Source organism: Camelus dromedarius, chromosome 3 (assembly GCF_036321535.1).
Source record: "Camelus dromedarius isolate mCamDro1 chromosome 3, mCamDro1.pat, whole genome shotgun sequence".
Taxonomy (NCBI): Eukaryota; Metazoa; Chordata; class Mammalia; order Artiodactyla; family Camelidae; genus Camelus; species Camelus dromedarius.
Genome location: NC_087438.1, coordinates 60,467,163 through 60,490,203, shown reverse-complemented (window position 1 = coordinate 60,490,203; position 23,041 = coordinate 60,467,163). Strand labels below are relative to the sequence as shown.

Here is a 23,041-nt window from a genome sequence, read left to right as displayed (position 1 = left end):
GAAGGTATAAATGCATGTTGAAGGTGTTTCTATCTCTTTTCTAAACTGCCTTGGAAAAAAAAATTCTTGCTCCCTTGAGGAAGTGCCAGGATTTCTGTGAGCCCATTTGCAGAATCACATTAGCTGCATGTGTTAGTTGGGCACTGTATAGAGAACTCTTTTAAACAATTGTGAGGCCCACTCTCCTTCCAAGTGGTAAAGTCAGGAACCTTTCAAGCACTTCTGTGTGCTAATTATAATATAGATGTTACAGGGTTAATGAGCATTTTCAATTCTTCAAACAAGCTATGTAGATAGACACTCAGGAAGGCATTTTTCCAAATGAAGGGGAAATGGAGAAACAAATTTTGAAAAAAAAAAAGTCATCAGAGATACTATCCATTATCATTAAATATAGATACACAGTACAGAGTTCAATTAATGTTATTTTTGATTCCTGGCAGAGCTTAAGACGGTGGTTTGTCCGCCTGCTGTAGGACATCAGTGAGTGGGACTGGGCCTCATTAGGAAGGAGAAAGGAAGAACAAAACTGCCAACTCAAGAAATAGAGCCCTGTGATGCAGACAGTTAATGTACTTTGTCATGTAACACTGGGAACTGTAGATCTCCGTGGTCCTGAAGAGGATACAGGGAAAACAGGGCTCCCAGATAGGATGTTTAAGGGCATAGTGGTTCTGAATTTTAAGAGAGTTCAGTAAGGAGCAGTCTTTGAAAGACAGCCTTGAAAACTGAGTTTCACTTTAGCATTAACAGGTTCAAACAAGAAAGGTTGGTGAAATCTTTATTTCAAATGCATTGAATAACTAGTGTGACATATTTTAGGTATTTTGGGAAAAAATGACTCTGGTACAATTTCTTGCATAAGTATGTCTCTCTCCTTTGCACCCACATTGGTGTGAAGTACCCAAATTTTAAACAACAGCGAAAATTATACCAAAGTCACTTTATTTTATACATTCTAAAATATGGAGTATATCCCATAAATCAAACCTGTCAATACTGGAACATAGAAATCATGCAGTATGAATTTATTTTTATCCTTTGTGTGTAAAAATATAATAAACTGAACATTCCATTATAAGCATTAAGTTATCATAATGTTTTTAAATTAATAATGGGCTCTAGGAATTTTGAGATATGAAGGACATTTTTATTCCTTAACAATACACTCATTTTTTCTGTTAATAACATTATTGTGTCTGCTTCTCATGGTTTTTCTGTCTTTACACGTGTGACTTCTTATTTTGAATATATTGCCAATATTGCCTGTAAAAGTTCCCCTTTTTACTTCATAATCACTATTTCTAGACTCTGGTGATTTTCAGAAACCAGGTAGCCAAGAATGTTACACTGTCAATAGAGTAAGAGTAAACTCTTGAATAAAGCATGAGATTATTTTGTGCCTTAAGTATATAAACTTTAAGACGTGGATTTTGTGACACTGATACTAATTTTGTTTCTCCAGACAACTTTTATTTACTTACTTTTTCTGGTAAAGCTGTATTCTGGACAGTTGAGCTTATTAGATAAGTTATACATAAGGTACACAACTGTATTTTAATTCTGTGGTTCTCTTTGCTTGGTTTTTGTTCCTAATAATGTTAGCTCTAATATTTTTATTCATAGCTTGTGTGAATTATCCCAAATAATATCTGAAAAAAATGGTACATGAAACCAGGAATATACTTTCCTTATATTATAGTTTCCTACAAAACTAAGCAAATCATCTTTGCTTTGAATCTCTTATTTTTATTTTTTTTGGATGCATGAATAAAAGTAAAAATAATAAGGAACCAATCTCAGAACTTCAACAATGTAACACTTAACAGTATTGAACTATACACTTAAAAATTTATTTTATCACAATTAAAATTTGTTTTAAAAAAGAATAAAAGTAAAATAAAGGCAGATAAACAAAGAAAATTACTTGAAATGTTCAATGATCCCACTCTAGGAAACACTCAAAAAAAAAAAAAAATCCCAACACGTTGCAGAGGTAATATAGCAGCATTGCCTCAGGAAAAAAGGTAAGAAAAATAGAACTAATAATAAAAGCATGTAAGCAAGACAACTCTATTTAATTACAGAATTTAGAATAATGCTTTAGGTACATTATTCCTGAGTAGCCATCATGACAGTAGCAATTATTTAACCACTGTGCCCAGAATCACTTTATTATAGTATTTCAATGATGCTGGAAGTTTTTAAGATGCTGTACAATACATATATTGTTAGAAAAATAAATAAGAACATCTTTCCGAACATCTTTTCCGTACAGGTTTTGATAGGAGAATAACACAATTCAGAGTTTAAATGGAGAGAAAGAAATTATTGGAAAAAGAAAGAGTGAGATTTTATTGCAGAACAGTTAACTCTTAATTCTTTTTGCTACTAATAGGGGCATTAAAGTTATAAGAAAAGTCTTTAAAACAGATAAAATGACAATTAACTCTAAAGTTAGGAATGACTTTTGGATGAGAGTATGAGTGACATCACAATAAATGTACCCTGTCCTACATGAAATGTTAAAAAAAAAACTTTTAATTTTTCAAGTATTTCTAGACTTTAAAAACTCTGGCAAAAATGGCATAAAAATTTCCTTCACTCATTTTCACCATATATTAACATCTTAACGTAACCATAGCACAATGATCAAAGTGTGGGAATTAATGTTTATGTATCACTACTAATCAATCTATAAACCTCATTCATATTTTTCCAATTTTCCTACAATTTTCTTTTTTTTTTTTTGGCAGGGGGAGGTAATAAGGTTTATTTTTAGAGGAGGTACTGGGGATTGAACCCAGGACCTCATGCATGCTAAGTGTGCCACTCTACTGCTTGAGCTATACCCTCCTTCCTCCTACAATGTTCTTTATCTGATCTAAGATCTAATCCTGAATCCCCAAATTGTATTTGTTTTTATAACTCTGTATTCTCTTCTAATCGGGCATTTCCCCAGTCTTAAAAAGAATACTAACCAGTATTTTGTAGAATAAATCTTAGTTTGAGTTTGTCTCACGTTGCTTCATGTTCAATTTTATATTATGCATTTTTGCCAAAAACAGTAGAGAACTGATTTTTGTGTCCTTCTCAGTGCATCATATCAGAAGATACTCTTTAACTTCTGACACTATAAAATGTTCCAGACTTATATTATGTTTTCCCTAGCCCAGTCCTGGTTACTTTTCTTGGAGAATGTCATTTAGAAACCAAAATCTGAGTGTTAGGCATGTTCATTACTACTACTTGGTAGTATCAGCAGCAACAGCAGACTTTGTACTGATACATCCAATCCTAATCCAAACCTCAAAGGTCTGTTCTGACCTTCTCCCTTAACTTGTTTTTATGTCCTTCCTATGACAAATGAGGTAGCTGTCTCTCCTACCCACAATATATTTAATTATTTGCTAAATCCTAGATTACACGTAACATATTTTCACAATTTTTAATCTATATTCATGTGAAAAACAAATTTATTAGGATACAATATTTCTGTCTTTTCTCTAACAGTATTTAATGAAAAACACTGTTTTCCACAGATACTTAGGTTATTTATCCTAACCCCAATACGTTTATTTAATATTAAATAGAAAAATTGCATTTTCAGAAAGAAAAACAGTGTGACTGAGGATCATTTATATCTAAAAACAGAGTGAATGCATCTGAGTGGTTGGGGCTGTAGCAACACCCAATATTACTTATTTAATATTGTTTTTGGTTTTTACTTTTTTTCCCCAGCTACTGTATTGTCTGTATTAGATAATTTTTTTTTTTAAGCAAAAGCCCTGTAGTACTCAGTGTAAACTCTAATGGCCAAAAGCACATTTTCTTATTTTTCATTTTGAATAAATTATAATGAATATAATTTACAGAAGAAATTTTAATGATTAATTTGGAGAATTGGAAACAAGAATACAATTTATGTATTTATTTTGAATATATATTTTTTTCTGACTTTGAAAGTAATAAATCTTCATTGTATAAGCACTGACTGATAAAGAAAAACATTATAGAAGCTAGTAAAAATCATTTATTATCTTGTTACCTAGTGATAACCACTGTTAAAACCCTAATACATGTTCTCCACTTTTATATATGGTTGTATGGATATCTATATGTGTAGTTTTAAATTATACTCTTAACTTTATTACATTATAAGTATTTTCCTTGTCACTAAATATTCTTCAAAAATATGATTTTCTTTTTTTTAAACTTTTTTATTGAGTAATAGTCATTTTACAATGTTGTGTCGAATTCTAGTGTAGAGCACAATTTTTCAGTTATATATGAACATATATATATTCATTGTCACATTTTTTTTTTCGCTATGAGCTACCACAAGACCTTGTTTGTATTTCCCTGTGCTATACAGTATAATCATGTTTATCTCTTCTGCAGTTTAAAATCCCAGTCTGTCACTTCCCACCCCCCGCCCCCTTGGCAACCACAAGTTTGTATTCTATGTCTATGAGTCTGTTTCTGTTTTGTATTTATGTTTTGTTTTGTTTTGTTTTTGTTTTTAGATTCCTCATATGAGCGATCTTATATGGTATTTTTCTTTCTCTTTCTGGCTTACTTCACTTAGAATGACATTCTCCAGGAACATCCATGTTGCTGCAAATGGCGTTATGTTGTCAGTTTTCATGGCTGAATAGTATTCCATCATATAAATATACCACGTCTTCTTTACTCAGTCATCTGTTGATGGACATTTAAGCTGTTTCCATGTCTTGGCTACTGTAAATAGTGCTGCTATGAACATTGGGGTGCAGGTGTCATTTTGAAGTAGGGTTCCTTCTGGATTTATGCCCAGGAGCGGGATTCCTGTGTCATATGGTAAGTCTATTCCTAGTCTTTTGAGGCATCTCCATACTGTTTTCCACAATGGCTTTCCTTGCTTACCTCTCCCACTCTTAATGATTTAGATGTCTTCTTTTACAATTTTGTGTTTATTCTTTTTGTAATTCATGGCAGTTATCTCCTTTCCAGTTATGAGTTTCTCATTTTTGTAGCATCCTGCTTCTTTTCTATTTAGAGTAGACCTGTCAATATTTCCTTTAGCATGGGTTTAGTGTTGCTAAACTGTTTTAGTTTTTGCTTGTCTGTGAAGTTCTTTATCTATTCTATTCTAAAGGATAGCCTTGCTGGATAGAGTATCCTAGGCTGCATCTTTTTTTCATTCAGGACTTTGAATATATCTTGCCATGCCCTTCTGGCCTGTGGTGTTTGTGTAGAGAAGTCAGCTAAGAGCCTTATGGGAGTTCCCTTGTAACTCACTCTTTGTTTTTCTCTTGCTGCCTTTAGGATCTTTTTTTTTATCCTTGACTCTGGCCATCTTGATTATAATATGTCTTGGTGTGGGTCTGTTTGGGTTCTTCCTGTTATGGACCCTCTGAGCCTCCTGTACTTGGATATCTGATTCCTTTAGGTTTGGGAAGTTATCAGTCATGATTTCTTAAAATACCTCTTCAGTCCCCTTTGTTCTTCCACTTCTGGAATCCCTATTATGCATAGATTGGCATGCTTTATATTATCCCATAGGTCCCTTATATTTTCATTGTTTTTTATTTGTTTTTCTTTCAGCTGTTCTGATTGGGTGCTTTCTGTTGTCCTGTCTTCTAGATCACTTATTCGTTCCTCTGCATTATCTAGCCTGCTTTGTACAGCTGTTAGGTCAGCTCTCATCTCAGCAAATGAGTTTACTAATTCTACTTGGTTCTTCTTTATAGCTTCTATTTCATTTTTGACATATTTTATATCTCTAGACACTGTTTCTTTTAGTTCCTTCAGTACTTTGATCACTTGTTTTTTGAAATCTTGATCTAGTAGGCCATCAATGTCTATTTCCTGATTATGCTTTCAGGGGATTTCTCTTGATCTTTTAATTGGGAGTGGTTCCTCTGCTTCTTCATATTGCTCATATCTCTCTGGCACTGTGGCTTAAGGAGTCTCAGTTACCTAGTTCTCCTGGAGACGCTGTGCTCCTAATGAGTTTATTGAGAGGTCTTTGTGTCTTTGCCCTGTTTCACGAAGTCAGCTTGCTGTTTCCAGAGGCCCTCTGTTGGCGCCTTCTTCTGTGCTGCTCCCAGTGTCTGTTGGCTAGCAGATCGTGCCCCCTCCCAACACTGGGTCAGGTGCTGAGCTCTTATCTGGTGGGCAGGTGGGCTACTCCCCCTCCCGATGCCGCAGTCAGATGCTGCACTCAGGGGAGGCAGGTGGGGGGATCGTGCCCCCTCCCAGCACCGTGGTCAGGTGCTGCATTCCTGCCAGAAAAGCAGGTTGCCGCCCGCCCTTTCCCAGCGCTGGTCGCTCCACTGCTCTGTGCAGCTGCCCACTCTGCCTTGGGTCGGAGCTCCGAAGGTGGGCTCAGGGAAGACTGCAAAACGGCCCCGCCTCTGCTCTGGGCCAAATCTCAGCTCCTTGTTCTCTGAGGTGCCAGGCAGAAAGATCCTATCTGCCTCCAGCTATAAACAAGTCTCAGTCCTGCCTAGGAGGTTGCAGAGCCCCTGGGTGCGGATTCAGGTCTCGGCCCCACCCCCACCTGGGTGCTGTGTATAGGAGAATATGGCAGCTGTGCCTGAGCCCTGCCTCTCTTCTCGTGAGAAGTGCCAGTAATGGCGGCGCAGGTCTGAGGAGACAAAGGCTACGGTGCCCCTTCCCCCAGGGCACACCAGCCGTGTTGCTTTGCTTTTTTCGCAATTTATGGGGGACTGAGGTTGTTCTGCTCCGTATCCCCTCCCAGCCATGGAGTGCAGCCCCCTGCAGTCCCCCGGGGCTGCCTCAGTGCAGCCACCCCAGTCCTCTGCCTGCCTCAGGCCGCCTACCCTGGCCCCAGCTGCTGGCTCGCGTCTCGGGCTGGGTGTTGCAGGGACCCTTTGTGTCCATTTAACTCAGTTCTGTTGGTCAAGGGGTCCTCAGGGCAGATCTGAGCCTTGGAGGTTCCTTCTCCGTCCCGCTGGCCTCTCCGTTGGAGAGGGGAGACCCAGCGAACGAGTGCCAGTCTTCCTTTGCCGCTCCCTCCCCGTGGGACCCGTCCCGCACTGTTTTGCTTTTTCTTCTTTCTTTTTTCCTATCGGATTTTTGGCGTCTTTGTCTTTTGAAGAGGGCGATGTTCTATCGGAGTTCGGCAGGTGCTCTGGTTGGCTGAGTGGGTCCGTAGATGTGAGTTTTGGTGTATTTGTGGGAGAGGGTGAGCTACAAGCATCCTTCTACTCCGTCATCTTGCTTCCTTCTCAAAAATATGATTTTCAATGGCTGAATATTTTTCCATCAAATACCATCATTTATCTAGCTGTACTCCTAGTCATGAAGTTTGAGGCAGTTCCCAATTTTTGTGCTTTTATATAAAGAACTTCATTGCCTTGCCTCTTAATAAAACTTTACATGGAGTTGATGGTGAAAAAAATGTTAGTGCTTTTAAAATGTTGTTAACAAAAAAATAGGACCTCTTCAGAAAAAAATTAGCAACAATTTTTTTGTGAATGAATAGAAGAAAGGGAGGAAATGGGAAAGGACAAATTCACACCAGATGGAATATATGGTAAAGTTGTTCTGCCCTGAGAAAATGGGTGATAGAATGTGTTGCCACTTAGCACAAATTTTCTGCAAAAGAAATTTTACTGGGTCCATCCGTTAGTTTTTGCTGTGTAACTAGTAGCTTAAAACATTATACTATAAAAAAGTTTTCTCACAATTCTGTACCTAGGTGGGGCAGTTTTTCTCATCAGGGCTGGCTTGGGCTTGGACTGGATTGTCTGGGATGGCTTCAGTCATGTATCTGGTGCTTCAGAAAGAACATGTGGTGTCTCTCCCCATATGGTCTCTCATCTGTCAATGAGGCCATCCTGGGCTTATTTACATGATATCAGAGGCCTCCTGGACTGTTTATGAGAGTCCTTTGAATTTTTCCCATATTGCTTATCAAAGAGTAGGAAAAAATAAATACCTAAGTTTGTTGGAGGACAGTCTGTTCATGAAATTGTCTCATTTCAGTTGTTTTAAGACTTGGAGCTTCTTAGGGAAAGTTCTGATAAGCAAGCTTCAGGTCCAGATATTCTCATTCAGTAGGTTGCAGTGGGGTCTAAGAATCTTACTCAGAGTAAGTAGGATAGTCTGATGTAGGTAGGCCAGATTTTAAGAAAATTGTTCCAGGCTATGACTCAGTGTATCATGAAAGCGCAAGAGAAATCCATGAAATACATGTGAATGATAGATACAAAGATTTAAAAACTGATAATCTTGACTTGAAAAGGAAAAGTTGTGTCCATTGCATTCTTTTATTTAAAAAAAAAAATTCCCTTCTCTCCTTTTGTTGTCGCTCACACTTCCACAAAAGTGAGATAGGCCAGATTGGAAAGGCCTTGGATCTAGAGAGTGGAAGTGACTCAGAGCTGAATGAAAACCAGGAGTCAAAACTCAAGAGCAAGACTAGAGGTCTATTTCTTATTTGGGGGAAGTATATATGGATTATAAAATAAGGAAATCATTCCAAAAGCAAAATTCAAACAAATAAGTAAACAAACTCTTAGGGATGAAGGTACTTTAACCATGGACTGAAGAGGGTTCCAGATGTGGCATATAGAGATAAGAGAGAAAAAATAGATGATGGATGGTGATCTAAGCATTAAAACTGCTAGATTAAGAAATTTTACAGGTAGCTATAAAGCATGCAGTTAGTGGAATATTAGGATTCAGGGTCAGAAAATCCAATACTTTGTGGAATGTGGTATTGGTTGGAAAGAGTTATCCAGTTCTGGAATACCAAGGTCAATGTAAAATTAGAAGTAAGAATGCTTCTTAGTTCTGATACATCAAATTACTGTCATAAGGCTTTTTATATATTCTCCTTTCTTAGGACCAAAGGCTGACTTCTATGATTAGAGAGGCATGGGAAAGAAAATCATAGAGAAGGACATTCCCTTAGGATATTTGTCTGTTTTGTTTCAGGTGTATAACTCTAATCACATAAGATTAAAGCAGTCCAGTGTTAACTTTTTTCTTTAATCACTTTTTCCAACCATGTCAAGCAAGAATGGTTAATCATTCTATTTCTGTTATGGCCAGTATTGCTATTGATAATTGGAGTATGACTACTTTTCTACATGACTTATCTAAACTACTGGTCTCCATTTCTTGAGGCTGGGAGCTTTATTTATTTTACTTCTCCATTGTATGACACAGGGCTGAACATAGGAGAGTTTAACAAATGCTTTATGAATATGTGAAAGAAGAGATTAATTTAAAGAAGGGAACTTGAAGAATTTAAAGCTTTTGAGACTGAGATCTCAGAAGACTCAGGGCTTAAAAGGAAGATACTCAAAATGTATGAAATATATTACTGAAGAGAATAACCACAATTATATCTTTGGTCCATTTTTAAATTGGATTGTCTATTTTTTATTTTTTTAACTTTTTTTTATTGATTTATAATCATTTTACAATGTTGTATCAAATTCCAGTGTAGAGCATAATTTTTCAGTTATACATGAACATATATATATTCATTGTCACATTTTTTTCTCCATAGGCTACCATAAGATCTTGTATATATTTTCCTGTGCTATACAGCATAATCTTGTTTATCTGTTCTACAATTTTGAAATCCCAGTCTATCCCTTCCCACCCTCCGCCCCCTTGGCAACCACAAGTTTGTATTCTATGTCTGTGAGTCTATTTCTGTTTTATATTTATGCTTTGTGTGTGTGTGTGTGTGTATGTGTTTTTTTTTTTTTTTAGATTCCACATATGAGCGATCTCATATGGTATTTTTCTTTCTCTTCCTGGCTTACTTCACTTAGAATGACATTCTCCAGGAGCATCCATGTTGCTGCAAATGGCATTGTTGGTTTTTATGGCTTAATAGTATTCCATTGTATAAATATAGCACCTCTTCTTTATCCAGTCATCCGTTGATGGACATTTAGGCTGTCTCTGTGTCTTGGCTATTGTAAATAGTGCTGCTATGAACATGAAGTAGGGTTCCTTCTGGATATATGCCCAGGAGTGGGATTCCTGGGTCATATGGTAAGTCTATTCCTAGTCTTTTGAGGAATCTCCATACTGTTTTCTGCAGTGGCTGCACCAAAGTGCATTCCCACCAGCAGTGTAGGAGGGTTCCCCTTTCTCCACAGCCTCTCCAGCATTTGTCATTTGTGGATTTTTGAATGATGGCCATTCTGACTGGTGTGAGGTGATACCTCATTGTAGTTTTGATTTGCATTTCTCTGATAATTAGTGATATTGAGCATTTTTTCATGTGCCTATTGATCGTTTGTGTGTCTTCCTTGGAGAATTGCTTGTTTAGGTCTTTTGCCCATTTTTGGATTGGATTGTTTGCTTGTTTCTTATTAAGTCATGTGAGCTGCTTATATATTCTGGAGATCAAGCCTCTGTCGGTTTCATCTGCAAAAATTTTCTCCCATTCTGTAGGTTGTCATTTTGTTTTACTTATGGTTTCCTTTGCTCTGCAGAAGCTTATAAGTTTCATTAGGTCCCATTTGTTTATTCTTGCTTTTATTTCTGTTGCTTGAGTAGACTGTTCTAGGAGAACATTTTTGAGATGGATGTCAGATAATGTTAGATAATATTTTGCCTATATTTTCTTCTAGGAGGTTTATTGTATCTTGTCTTATGTTTAAGTCTTTGATCCATTTTGAGTTGATTTTTGTGTATGGTGTAAGAGAGTGTTCTAGCTTCATTGCTTTACTTGCTGCTGTCCAGTTTTCCCAACACCACTTGTTGAAGAGACTGTCTTTATTCCACTGTATATTCTTGCCTCCTTTGTCGAAGATTAGTTGACCAAACGTTTGTGTGTTCATTTCTGGGCTCTCTATTCTGTCCCATTGGACTGTTTTTGTACTGATACCATGCTGTCTTGATGACTGTAGCTCTATAGTATTGTCTGAAGTCTGGGATAGTTATTCCTCCAGCCTTTTTCTTTCTCTTCAGTAATGCTTTGGCAATTCTAGGTCTTTGATGGTTCCATATAAATTTTATTATTTGTCCTAGTTCTGTGAAATATGTCCTGGGTAATTTGATAGTTATTGGATTAAATCTGTAGATTGCCTTGGGCAGTGTGACCATTTTATCAACATTGATTCTTCCAATCCAAGAGCATGGGATATCTTTCCATTTTTTAAAGTCTTCTTTAATTTCCTTCCTCAGTGGTTTATAGTTTTCTGTGTATAATTCTTTCACCTCCTTGGTTAGATTTATTCCTAGGTATTTTATTACTTTGGGTGTTATTTTAAAAGGAATTGTTTTTTTACTTTAGTTTTCTGTTGATTCATTGTTAGTGTAAAGAAATGCAACTGATTTTTGAACGTTAATCTTGTAACCTGCTACCTTGCTAAATTCTTCGATCAGCTCTAGTAGTTTTTGTGTGGATGGATTGTCTATCTTTTAAAATTTATTTGTATTTACATATTCCGGATCAAGTCCCTTGTCAGATACATATATTAACAATATACTTTCTCACCCTGTGACTTTTTAAAAAAAAAATCAGACCTGAAAGAGTATACATTGTATGATTTTGTTTTATAAAGTTCAAAAAAGCAGACAAAACTTACCTATTGTAATAGAAATCAGATTAATACTTACCTTTGGTGGATGAGGAAGTGAGAATGACTGAGAAAGTGCAAGAGGAAGTTTCTGTGGTGTTAGTAATATTCTACATTTCAATCTGGATGGAGGTTCCATTTGCACATGCTTTTCAAAAATTATGCAGTATGTTTAATATTTGTGTATTTTATGTTGTATCTCAGTAAAAAGTAAAAGTCAGAAAAGAAATTAAGTGCATGAAAGAGCCTTTTAAACAGACATGCTTTCAGTCACTGTCAAAGGAAGGAAGCTAAATCATTTAAATGAGGGGAAAACAGACTTGGATGTTTTATGAGTGCTCTCTCTCTAGTAGGAAATAAGTGTGGCCCTAAACTAAGCAGCTATTTTGGATAATTTAGATTTACTAACCATCATCATCTGTTAACCATTCAGATTTACCACATAGGGGTATCTAAATAGTCTGTTGAGGGGATCACATCAGCCAAAAGGACTGTGTTTGTTGCATTCTGGTTAATTTGGCTTCTTGAGGCATATCATAAATCATGAGGTGTAAGCAAATTTTCAGTCATTAAACTACTTCCAGTTAGCACTCTGCAGGAAAATCTTTTTTCTTTTTTTCCCTCTTACTTAAAATTGGGTTTAAAACTCTTCAGTATTTATTACATCCAACTTGTGATCCCAAATGGAAATGTTCTTTAGCCTTGATTACAATAATCTGTAGAACTCTTTGCCTAAATGGAGAGTCTGGTTAGATTTCTTTTCTGAGTGACTGCTCTTCTATTTATTTAAAGGGAGGAAGATGCATAAAGTTTTACAGTGACAACATCTTTTTCTTGTGTGGTCCCTGTGTATATATCATCACACAATATTTAACCACTTTCTAAAATTTTTCATTCTAATTTTAAAGAGTTGTAAAGGATATAATTCCCAGTTTATTGTAAGTATTAACATTGTAAACCAAAATTATAGCATCACTCTTTTAAAAGTATCCAGTAGAATGTAACTGCAATGATATCAAACCAACATCATCCATTTAAAAAAAAGAACAGTGTCTTAATAGTTGGAGATTTTTTTCCTTGAACTCATACTGCCTTCCCATTTTCCCCAAAGGATTTAACCTAATATAATACACTTTTATGCTTGAAAATGTTTTATTGTATAATTATCTTAATTTTTAGCAACATAAATATTTATATTAACTGAGATTAAAATCTCTATTTCCTGTGACCATGAAGTGTAAACGTTGAACTTTTTCACGACTGAATTATCATTACAACTATTATTGCTGCATAATTAATCAAATCAGTATGCAAATTTATAAATCTTGAAAAAAGTAATTATTAAAATTTAAAGGTTTTTTTTCTGGGGGGTTAAAGGCATTATGTATTCATAGATGTATCTTATTTATTAATAGAATGAGACAAGTTTTACATCTATTCTACTTGTATTTTTTTGTGGTTAAAAACACTGATAAATATTTTCACATAAATAAGTAGATGGAAATAACATTTATTTTTTAATAGGAATGTCACTATTTTTAATTCATTAGTCAAATGTCAAAAATTATATAGTGATGTATCATTTAAATTATATTTCAATCATCAGCTTGATCTGGACTTCCTTCACTTTCACTGTAAGCAGAGTGTTAGAAGTCATCTGATTTACAAAAGGACTACCCAGGCATTAGTAATTTCCTTTCTCAGAACCATAAATGCTTTTCAAGTGACATCTATTACTGTTACTTTTTGACGTAAAGGCATCTTGTTTAACTCGATGTACTCAGAAAGTGTTGGTGAAATAAAAATATCATTTACTGTAACACATCCATGCAAGTTTTTTGATAAAAGCCTTCTTTCTTATAAAGTATTTTAAATATAGTTCTATCAAACTTTTAACTGTGGGCTTAACTCTTTCTGTTCATGGAAAATGTTCACCTTATAACCTAATTGGAAATATAAATTTCCATTGTCAAATAAATCAGCCAAGGCAGACTTACTTCCTGTCACAAAATGTCTGCCTTTGTTTTTCAGTTTTGAAAACATTGGTGTGTTCTTACGATAACCACATCACTTCTGATTTCCAGAGTGATTCTGATGAATAAATAAGAGATTATTTCAACATGTCTTTGTTACTTGGATTCAGTAAGGTGGTTGTACATTTAATATCTTGTGCCCGAGCTCTCACAAGACTTCTCCCTCAGGAGTGTTGTCAGTATGCAGGGGAGGGACAGGGTAACAAAAATTGTCTTCACTCCTGCTGCCCTACTCACAGTATATCTCAATTTAGGTAATTTTAATGTGGGCCATATTATCCTGTCTTTAATTTTACTCTTAGCCATTTATGGAGATAGGTATAATAAAAATAAGGACAGACAGAAAGCCATATCATGTGTTTACTGTGCCTTGATTTAAGAAGTCTTTACAGATTTCTTACTTATTTATTTATTATTTTTATTTTTATTTTTTATTTTTCATTTTTTGTGGGGGAGAGGTCATTAGGTTTGTTTGTTTATTTATTGGAGGTACTGGGGATTGAACCCAGGACTTTGTGCATGCGAGGCACCTACTCTACCACTGAGCTATACCCTCCCCTACAGATTTCTTAATATCAGTATTTCAGGTTGTTCCTTTGTGCACCAGGGAAGTTTATACTTCAAGGCAGTGCACCGTGGTGAGATTCAGGATGAAAAGAGACAAGTATGCCTTTCCTTTTCAAAGTAGGAGAAGAGTGATTATCAGAGGGCAAATGGGGAAGGAGACTATGTTAAATTCCCAGAATGATTTCTCTGATAAGACTATGTTCATTTCCTGTTTGAAAATAATACATGTATATGCACAAATATGCATATGAATTACATGTATGAAAACAAATTAGCTAAACTAATTTTGAATGTCAGCCTTTTTAGTATTTAAGTTTGGCAGATGAAAGACAGAACTTTGTTATTTTATTATTCTTTTAAATTGACAAGGAGGTGTGAACATACTTATATTTCCTTTTTTTTCTTTTACCCCTTCAATTTTTTAAAATACTTTATCTTTTAGATCAGTTTTAGGTTCACATCAAAATTAAGAGGAAGTTACAGAGACTTCCCTTATACTCCCTATATTCATCACAACTGATGAACCTACACATTTTATCACTTAAAAGTCTACAGTTTACATTATGGTTCATTCAGTATTGCACATTTTATGCATTCAGTCAAATGTATAATGACATATATCTATCATTATAATATCATACAAAGTATTTTCACTGCCCTAAAAATCCTCTGAGCTTTGTCTGTTCCCTTCTACCTCCCACCCCCTGCAACTACTGATCTTTTTACTGTCTTCATAGTTTTACCCCTCCTTCCAATTTTTTGTATATGCCAGAAAATCATAGGATGCTATAATATTTCAACAGATCTGAAAGTTAGGAGAATGACTTACAGAGTTAAAACTAAAAATCCTGTCTTTTCTGAATAGGTTACCTGCTGTCTAGCTAGAGACTAAGGTAGGAGAATTCATGGGAAATAGAATCTGTTTGAAACTTAAATAAGGACATCCAGAATAGCATTGGATTTAGTACTTTGAAGAATTTAGGTTATGAATAAAAAAGAAAGGAATGTAGATGCAACTTTTGCCTCTTTTTATTTAAATTTTTTGATATATAAATCAAAGTCTTAACTCCAGTGGTTACTGCATACTTGATTGGAGATAGAGGAGAAAGTATCAGAAAGAAATAAGAAAATACTTGCATAAAAATATGGCTTATTAACTTGAATTCATGGTAGTATTTTTTTTTAAAGTGTGCTAGTTTAAAAGTAAAAGCTATAGAAGTCCATTTAAAAATTAGGAAAAGAGCAGAAAGAAGAATTAGATATTACTCATAACTACAACACTTAGAAATAGTCACATAATACTTTTTTCCAGTTACTTGTCCATGCATGTATATTTTCATTTAGTTGAAACCATCTTCCATATACAATAAGACTTGTAACACCTTTCATTTATCATCATATCTTGTCATATAGCTAAACATTTTGGAAACATAGTTTTGGTAACTATATAGTATGCCATCACACAGATGCATCAAAATTTAGGTCATTTTAAATTTTTGCTCTTGATAACATCTGCTGTGATGAATATCCTTTTCTATATATCTTTTCTAGACTTCTGTTTTTTTCTTAGGATAGAATTTTAGAAATGTGATTTTTAGAGTAAAACAGGAGACTTTAAAAGCTTACACTGCTGATTTGTTTTACAGAAAGGATGCTCAAATTGACAGGTCACCACCAGTTTGAGAGAACAATCATTTCTCTGTGTCCTCTCAAGCACTGAGTATTAGCTTTAAAAAGTCTCTGCTATGTAGGTGAAAAAGGGCACCTCATATTGAAATGCATATTATTCCTAACTCATTTGCTAATTCTTCTCTCACTCTCTTAATTGGTTAGGTTTTATAAATATTGATAGATATTACCTGCAAAAGTGTGGAGATTGTGTAAACAAAACAGTATACCTAAAACTCCCCAGAATTTTGGTACAGATATAATGTAGATCTAATAATTCTGAAATATGATTTTCTTTTCAAGTATTGTTAATTTCAGTAAAGTTTAATGTTGAAATTTCTTGTCTCTTTCTTTTTAATGGTAATTTTTTCCTTCCATACATGCCAAGTTTCTCTAAATGTCTTTTTAATTTAATCTTACATGTTAATACAATTAATAATACTTGTATTACAATGTGATAGGCAGACTGATGCTCCCCAAAGATGTCCATGTCCTTATCCAGTCATCTGTCGATGGACATTTAGGCTGTTTCCATGTCTTGGCTATTGTAAATAGTGCTGCTCTGAATATTGGGGTGCAGGTGTCTTTTTGAAGTAGGGTTCCTTCTGGATATATGCCCAGGAGTGGTATTACTGGGTCATATGGTAAGTCTGTTCCTAGTCTTTTGAGGAATCTCCATACTGTTTTCTGCAGTGGCTGCACCAAAGTGCATTCCCACCAGCAGTGTAGGAGGGTTCCCCTTTCTCCACAGCCTCTCCAGCATTTGTCGTTTGTGGACTTTTGAATGATGGTCATTCTGGCTTGTGTGAGGTAATACCTTATTGTAGTTTTGATTTGCATTTCTCTGATAATTAGTGATATTGAACATTTTTTCATGTGCCTATTGATCATTTGTATTTCTTTCTTGGAAAATTAGATGTCCTAATTCTTGCAACATGTACATACGTTACTATACATAAGAAAGGGGAATTAAAGTTGCAAGTGGAAGTAAGGTTGCTAATCAGCTGACCTTATTTTAGAGCAATTATCCTGGATTACTTGGGTGGGCCCAATTTAATTACAAGAGTCCTTAAAAGTGGAAGGAGGAGGCAGAAGAGGTCAGAGGAATGCAATGTGAGAAGGACTCTGCATTGCTGGCCTTGAAGATGGAAGAAGGGACCCATGGATCAAGGAACGGGCATCTTCTAGAAGCTCGAAAAAGACAAGGAGATACAGTGTCCCCTGTAGCCTCCAGAAAGGAATGCAGCACTGCTGACATTTTGATTTTAGCTCATTGAGACCTGTGTCAGACTTCTGACCTATAGGAATATGATAGTAAATTTGTGTGGTTTTAACTCATTAAGTTTGTGATAATTGCTTACAGCAGCAATGGCAAACTAATACATAGACAAACACTTTTGTGGTTCATTACTTGTCTGGAATATTAAAAACTTACTTGATTGATAAAAATTTTCTCATTTCATTATCATTCAATTTTGAAATTTTTTTGCCAAAATACTGATTGATATATTTACTACAATTAGATTTTACAATTAGATTTTTTTCTCAATTGACCTTAGTAATATAAAACAGATGTTTACTTATTAATATCACTTTATATTTTTATCCACATTATTTATGATTTTCATTTTATGTAATTATCAAAATCCATTACTTTTATTATTTCAGTTGCCTTTGTGGAGTTGGCTCACATTACTAATTTTAATTCCTTTACATTTTTACTGAATAGAATTGAAGGCTAATATCTCAAAAAATGAAGGATAATACTCATATTTTTCTCCTCTCCTGAATCATGCCAGATGACTTTTCACATGAATATTTCTATTAAAATGTCCATGATATTTGGGCTTCTTCAGGGTCTGAATTTAAAAAAAATCTCTGCTAGTCCAGTTATTTATTCAGTAAACATTTATTGAGTGCTATAATACGCCAAGCTTTTTGTAAAATGTTTATGATACAATGGTAAGACCAGTTTCTCCTCTTAAGGAAGTTACAGTTGTATCAAGACAAATGTACCAATTAGGATAATGGCAGGCTAGACTTATGGTCAACTTGCAAAACAAAACAAAACATGGGGAGCCCCCATTTTCTTTCCTCTGAACCACTGTAAAATTTTAACTCACCTGCCATCTTCCTGCCTGATTTACGTATACCCCTTTCTTAAGAGAGAAATCAGACTAATTCACTAGAACATAAGTCAGATCATGGCAGTCCTCTTCTCAGATACCCCCAGTGGCTTCTTGGCTCACAGTAAATGCTAGAGTCCTAAGGCTGAAAGGTGAAAGGCCTCACATGTCTGCCTGTCTCTCCTCACCATGCTGACCCTGACCACCCAGCTCTAGGCATATGGGCATCCCTTTCAGTTTTGAACACATTCAGGCATGTTTTGGCCTCAGACTTTCTGCACTTGCTGTTCTCTCAGTCTGGAGCACCCTTCCTCTGGACATACACCAACCATGTTTCCTCACTTCCTTGTGATTGCTACTTAAATGTCACTGTATCATTAAAGCTTTCCATAACTATCCTATTTAATAGCAGTTACCCAATGGTCAGGATGTCATGCCCTAACCACCCCCAGCCTGCTTTATTTTTCTGCCATCTTGTATTTTACTGTTCCCTGTGGCATATTATGTGCTTTATCTCTCTTTCTGCCTCCCTTGGTAGGTAATCACTAGGAGGCATTATAGCTAATGTGATCATTGTTGTATTTCCATGGATAGAATAGTACTTGGCACATATGGATGCTCAAATATTTGTTGAATTAATGATTGAATGAGGAGAATCTGATTCAATTTTGGGATTCAAAAGGATTTTCTTGTGAAAGTTATCCATGAAATTAGTTCTGAAAGATGACAAAGAGTGACTTTGAAAGGAGAGGAAAGGGTATTCCAAGCAGAGGAAAAGGCAAGCAGCAAGGCAAGAAGCCACTAGACTTCCCCTGTCACAAGTATAATTACCTTCCAAAGATGTTAGACTGTAAATGGATTAAATTTATATCAGGGATACTGAGCCTCACCTCCAAGAGAACCTGTAAATTGTTTTATGTGCACGTCTTATCTTCTAAACTCACAAAGGCAATTTTTTTCTATTATCAATGAAAAGAAGATGAACATTGAAGATGAATAGACAACCTATCCAAGACAATAGAAGTGTAATGGTTTTTTATAGGATGAGTGAAAGGACTAAACTTGCCCAGGTGTGTTCATAGTACTATGGTTTTGGTATGGAGGGACCTCAGAGGAATTGAGACTAGCTTGGGAAAAGCTTTCCTATTATTTGAACAAAATATTTATTTTTGCTTCTGGCTCAGTGTTTCTGATTTCAAATTTCAAACAAAATTTTAGTGACAGTTCTGCTTTACACTGCCTTTGTAAGTTTTATAGATATTCAAAATAGGGAATGGTAGAATATGTCAGTAACTCCTACAGAAGATAAAGGAGAGGGAATCTTTGAAAAGCAGTCACTCAAGGCTGAGAGTGTTAGATGCAATGTTAGATGATACATAGAATTACAGAAACATAGTATGGTATAGTCATTGCCTTAAGGATAGTTAACAGTTTATTGAGAGGAGTGAAATGAACCATAATGATGTTAATGTCAAAGTCAGCACATATTGTGGGTATACTATATCCAAGCACAATTATAAGTGATTTCATAGAGTAATTATTTAGTATTTATAACAGCCTTATGGGATAATTACTATTATTATTATTTTACAGATGAGGAAGTTAAGGTTTAGGGAGACTAAGTAACTTGCCCGAATTCACAAAACTGGGAAGCAGTAGAGCCAGTACTTGAACCCTGATCTGCTGACCTCCAAGCTCATATACACCATTTTTACCTGAAAATACAAAATTACATATTTTAAAGAAATATATAAATGAGTTTCAAATGGGAATATATACAAGCAATAATACATGCAATGCAATAATAATATAAGTAACTGAGTATATAATATGTACATATATGTAATACTGCTTTATTATTGGAGCAATTAAAAACAGCCTTTGTTCTTGTGCTTTGACTAATCTCAAATACTAAAATGCAGAAATTACTAATATTACTCTATATTTAATTATCTTTTAGGGAGTGGGTGAAAAGTTTTAATGGTTTTATCAGACTTTCCTTTTTCCTGAGAAGTCAGAAAAATCAACTTTTTTCCCAAAATGTATTTACTTTCCTTTATTACTTTTATATTGAGTAAAATCTGTTAAGGAATTTAATGCGTATAGTACTCTGGGTTGACATCTATCTTTTTAAATAAGCCACTTTGTAAAAATTTGGCATTTAGAAAGGTGCATTAACTTTTTCAGGGCCCCGTTTAGTGCTCTGCTCCAGTAATTTACTGGTCTGTGATACATCCTGCAGTACTTTGCTGGCAAAGTGAAGAATGTCATCTGTTAAAGCTCCAGAGACTATGCTGGCTTCTGTAGAAGCATAATGACTTAAAACAAAACAAAACAAAACAAAACAAAACAACAAAAAAAAAACACAACTCTGGAGATTCTGCTGAAGTTTTTTTGCAAATAATCCTCAGTATTTGTTTCATAAACAGACTCTGTAAAAGTCTGTTTCTGAAATTCCTAAAAATTTGACAAAATCTCATTAACTTGATGTCAATATTTTAAAACCAGTTCTAATTTGAAGACTAATTCCCAAGTCACCTAAATTGAATTATCTGTACAAATACAATATTGGAAATTTGGCCCTAGTGCAAAGTACCTCTAGAAATAGTTAATAACAAGCAACTGTTTTTTTAAAACTCTGGAAACAGAGTTAACTCACAATTTGTAAAGCACCTAGCAAAAAGCAGAAAGGAAGAGGATTAAAGCAGTGTTTACATTTAAATTTTTTCCTTTGGACTCTTTTTTTCTAATCCCTTGTCAAATAGTAATTTGTGTCAATAGCTAATGGTTCGCCTGAAGGAGCAATCTCTTTGTGTTGGCTTGGGTCACTTTAAATCAAATAATGTTCAATCTTTCTCTTTTTCTCTTTCTCTCTCTCTCTCTCTCTCTCTCTCTCTCTCTCTCCCCCCACCTTCCTCCCTTCCTTTCTCCCTTCCTTCCTTCCTTTCTTTCTATTGAGTTATAGTTAGTTTACAATGTGTCCATTTCTGGGGCACAGCACAGTTTTTCAGTCACACATGAATATACATATATTTGTTTTCATAATCTTTTCATCATGAGCTACTACAAGATCTTGACTATATTTCCCTGTGCTATACAGTATAAACTTGTTTATCTATTCTATATATACCTGTCAGTATCTATAAATCTCGAACTCCCAGTCTGTCCCTACCCACCCCCCTCCCCCTTGGCAACCACAAGTTTGTATTCTATGTCTCTGAGTCTGTTTCAGTATTTAAGTTCATGTGTCTTCTGTATTTTTTTGAGTCCACATGGAGTGATATCATATGGTATTTTTCTTTCTCTTTCTGGCTAACTTCACTTAGAATGACATTCTCCAGGGACATCCATGTTGCTGCAAATGGCATTATGTTGTCATTTTTATGGCTTAATAGTATTCCATTGTATAAATATACCATATCTTCTTTATCCAGTCATCTGTAGATGGACATTTAGGTTGTTTCCATGTCTTGGCTATTGAATTTATGTATGTTTAATTCAAATATGTTTCTCCTTGGTCTCTTGTTTTAAATCATTAGAACTTTACTTTCCTGAGGTAGAAATGATAGATACGTATTTATATGGGTAGAAAACAAACTGCCGTTTTATTTCGTAAAATCAAACTCTTTATCTTTGTTAAAACCAGGATCTTCTCTTCCTGCCATTTTCTCTTGATAGCACCTGAATGAGCCAATGAGCTCAGACTGGAGGAACCTCAGTCTTCTTTCTCCCTCCATTTTTAGTGAGTGACAAAATATGACTTTCTTTTGTGACACTTTTTTCATTGTTTTCTATTTTTACATGGCTATTGCTACAAACCAAGTTGGATCCTTATTGTCCAATACCTGGAAGTATTGTAGTGGTGTTCCTGTTTACAACCCCAACTTCAATTTCTCCTGCACATCCCATTCAGGACACTCTGATTAACTTAACCTCTTGCTTGAGAACCAATGATGATTTTCATTTTAAAAATCATAACTTGGATTCTTGGAACTCAGTCAAGGGTCTTTTCAAGCTGACCTTAAACCTACCTTTCCAGACGTACTTCCACTTCTTTAGTTTACCATATATGCTCTAGGAAAATGGCACGATAATGTTCTCAGTATATCATCTGATTTTCCTGTCCTGTCACCTGTGCTCATGATATCTTGAAAATGGTCTTTAGCAATTTCAAATAGATCAGCGTGTATAACTTGTGCTAGGTTTATATAGATCTGGGATATAAGCCCAAGAGTGGAGATCTTGCTATTAATCACTATGATATTAGGCATTTATATTTGTTTAATACTCAAATGAGTGATCCATACCACTTTTTCCTAATTAATGATAGCACTATAGCATCCTGGGAATAAACACTTTGAGTTAAATATATTTGAGAAAAAAAAGTTTTCTGCCTAATAAACTTGTGAAGTGGTATAAAGGATAAATAAAAGGGTGGATTCTGGTCCCAGACCACCAGCATTCAAATTCTGACTGCTACTTGCTAGCTCTTAACCTTGAGCATGTTATTGAACCTGTCTCTGTAACTGTGTCTTCATTCATAAATTTTATCTATTACATATGTTTATAAAGAGAATTTAATCAGTTAATACATGTAAAGTGCTGAGAATGGTATCTGGAACTGCAAACTAATATAAAAGTAAAAAATCTAGTTATTAAAAATGATATCAACATATTTCAGAATTTAAAAATTTAGAAAACCAGAGTACATTGTTCTTCTTGCCTCTTTAACTTAGTTTGTATCCAAATTTCTTTACTCAATACATTTCTTCCAATGAATCCCAATCTTTGGATATCATTAAATGAGAAGACCCTTTCTCATTGTCACTTCAGTAAACTAAGAGCTGTAGATGTTTGTGGCTTGGAGTAAGCTGTCCCTTCTAATAACCCCACAGCTAAAATTGCTTCTGCTGATCCAGAGACTCTCTCTGTATTGCTGCCATGGTCTTTGAATATGCTGAAGGTCAGAAAAACAGATAATATAAATAGTTAAATAAGATCATTAATCAATACTGTATGCCAGTCACTGTTCTAGATATTGTTCTATCTCATTTAATCCTGACAACAATCTGATGAAACCGACATC

At 35.1% G+C, this 23,041-nt stretch overlaps 1 long non-coding RNA gene and 1 other non-coding gene across 2 annotated transcripts in view; one reads left to right on the top strand and one right to left on the bottom strand.

Moving 5' to 3' along the window:
• LOC116152064 (uncharacterized) overlaps positions 1-23,041 on the top strand; it is a 659,999-nt gene that overhangs the window by 97,212 nt on the left and 539,746 nt on the right. The gene's annotated exons all lie outside the window — the stretch shown is intronic.
• On the bottom strand, positions 14,079-14,151 carry TRNAA-CGC (transfer RNA alanine (anticodon CGC)). The gene has a single exon. It is a non-coding gene; the product is annotated as a tRNA-Ala (tRNA).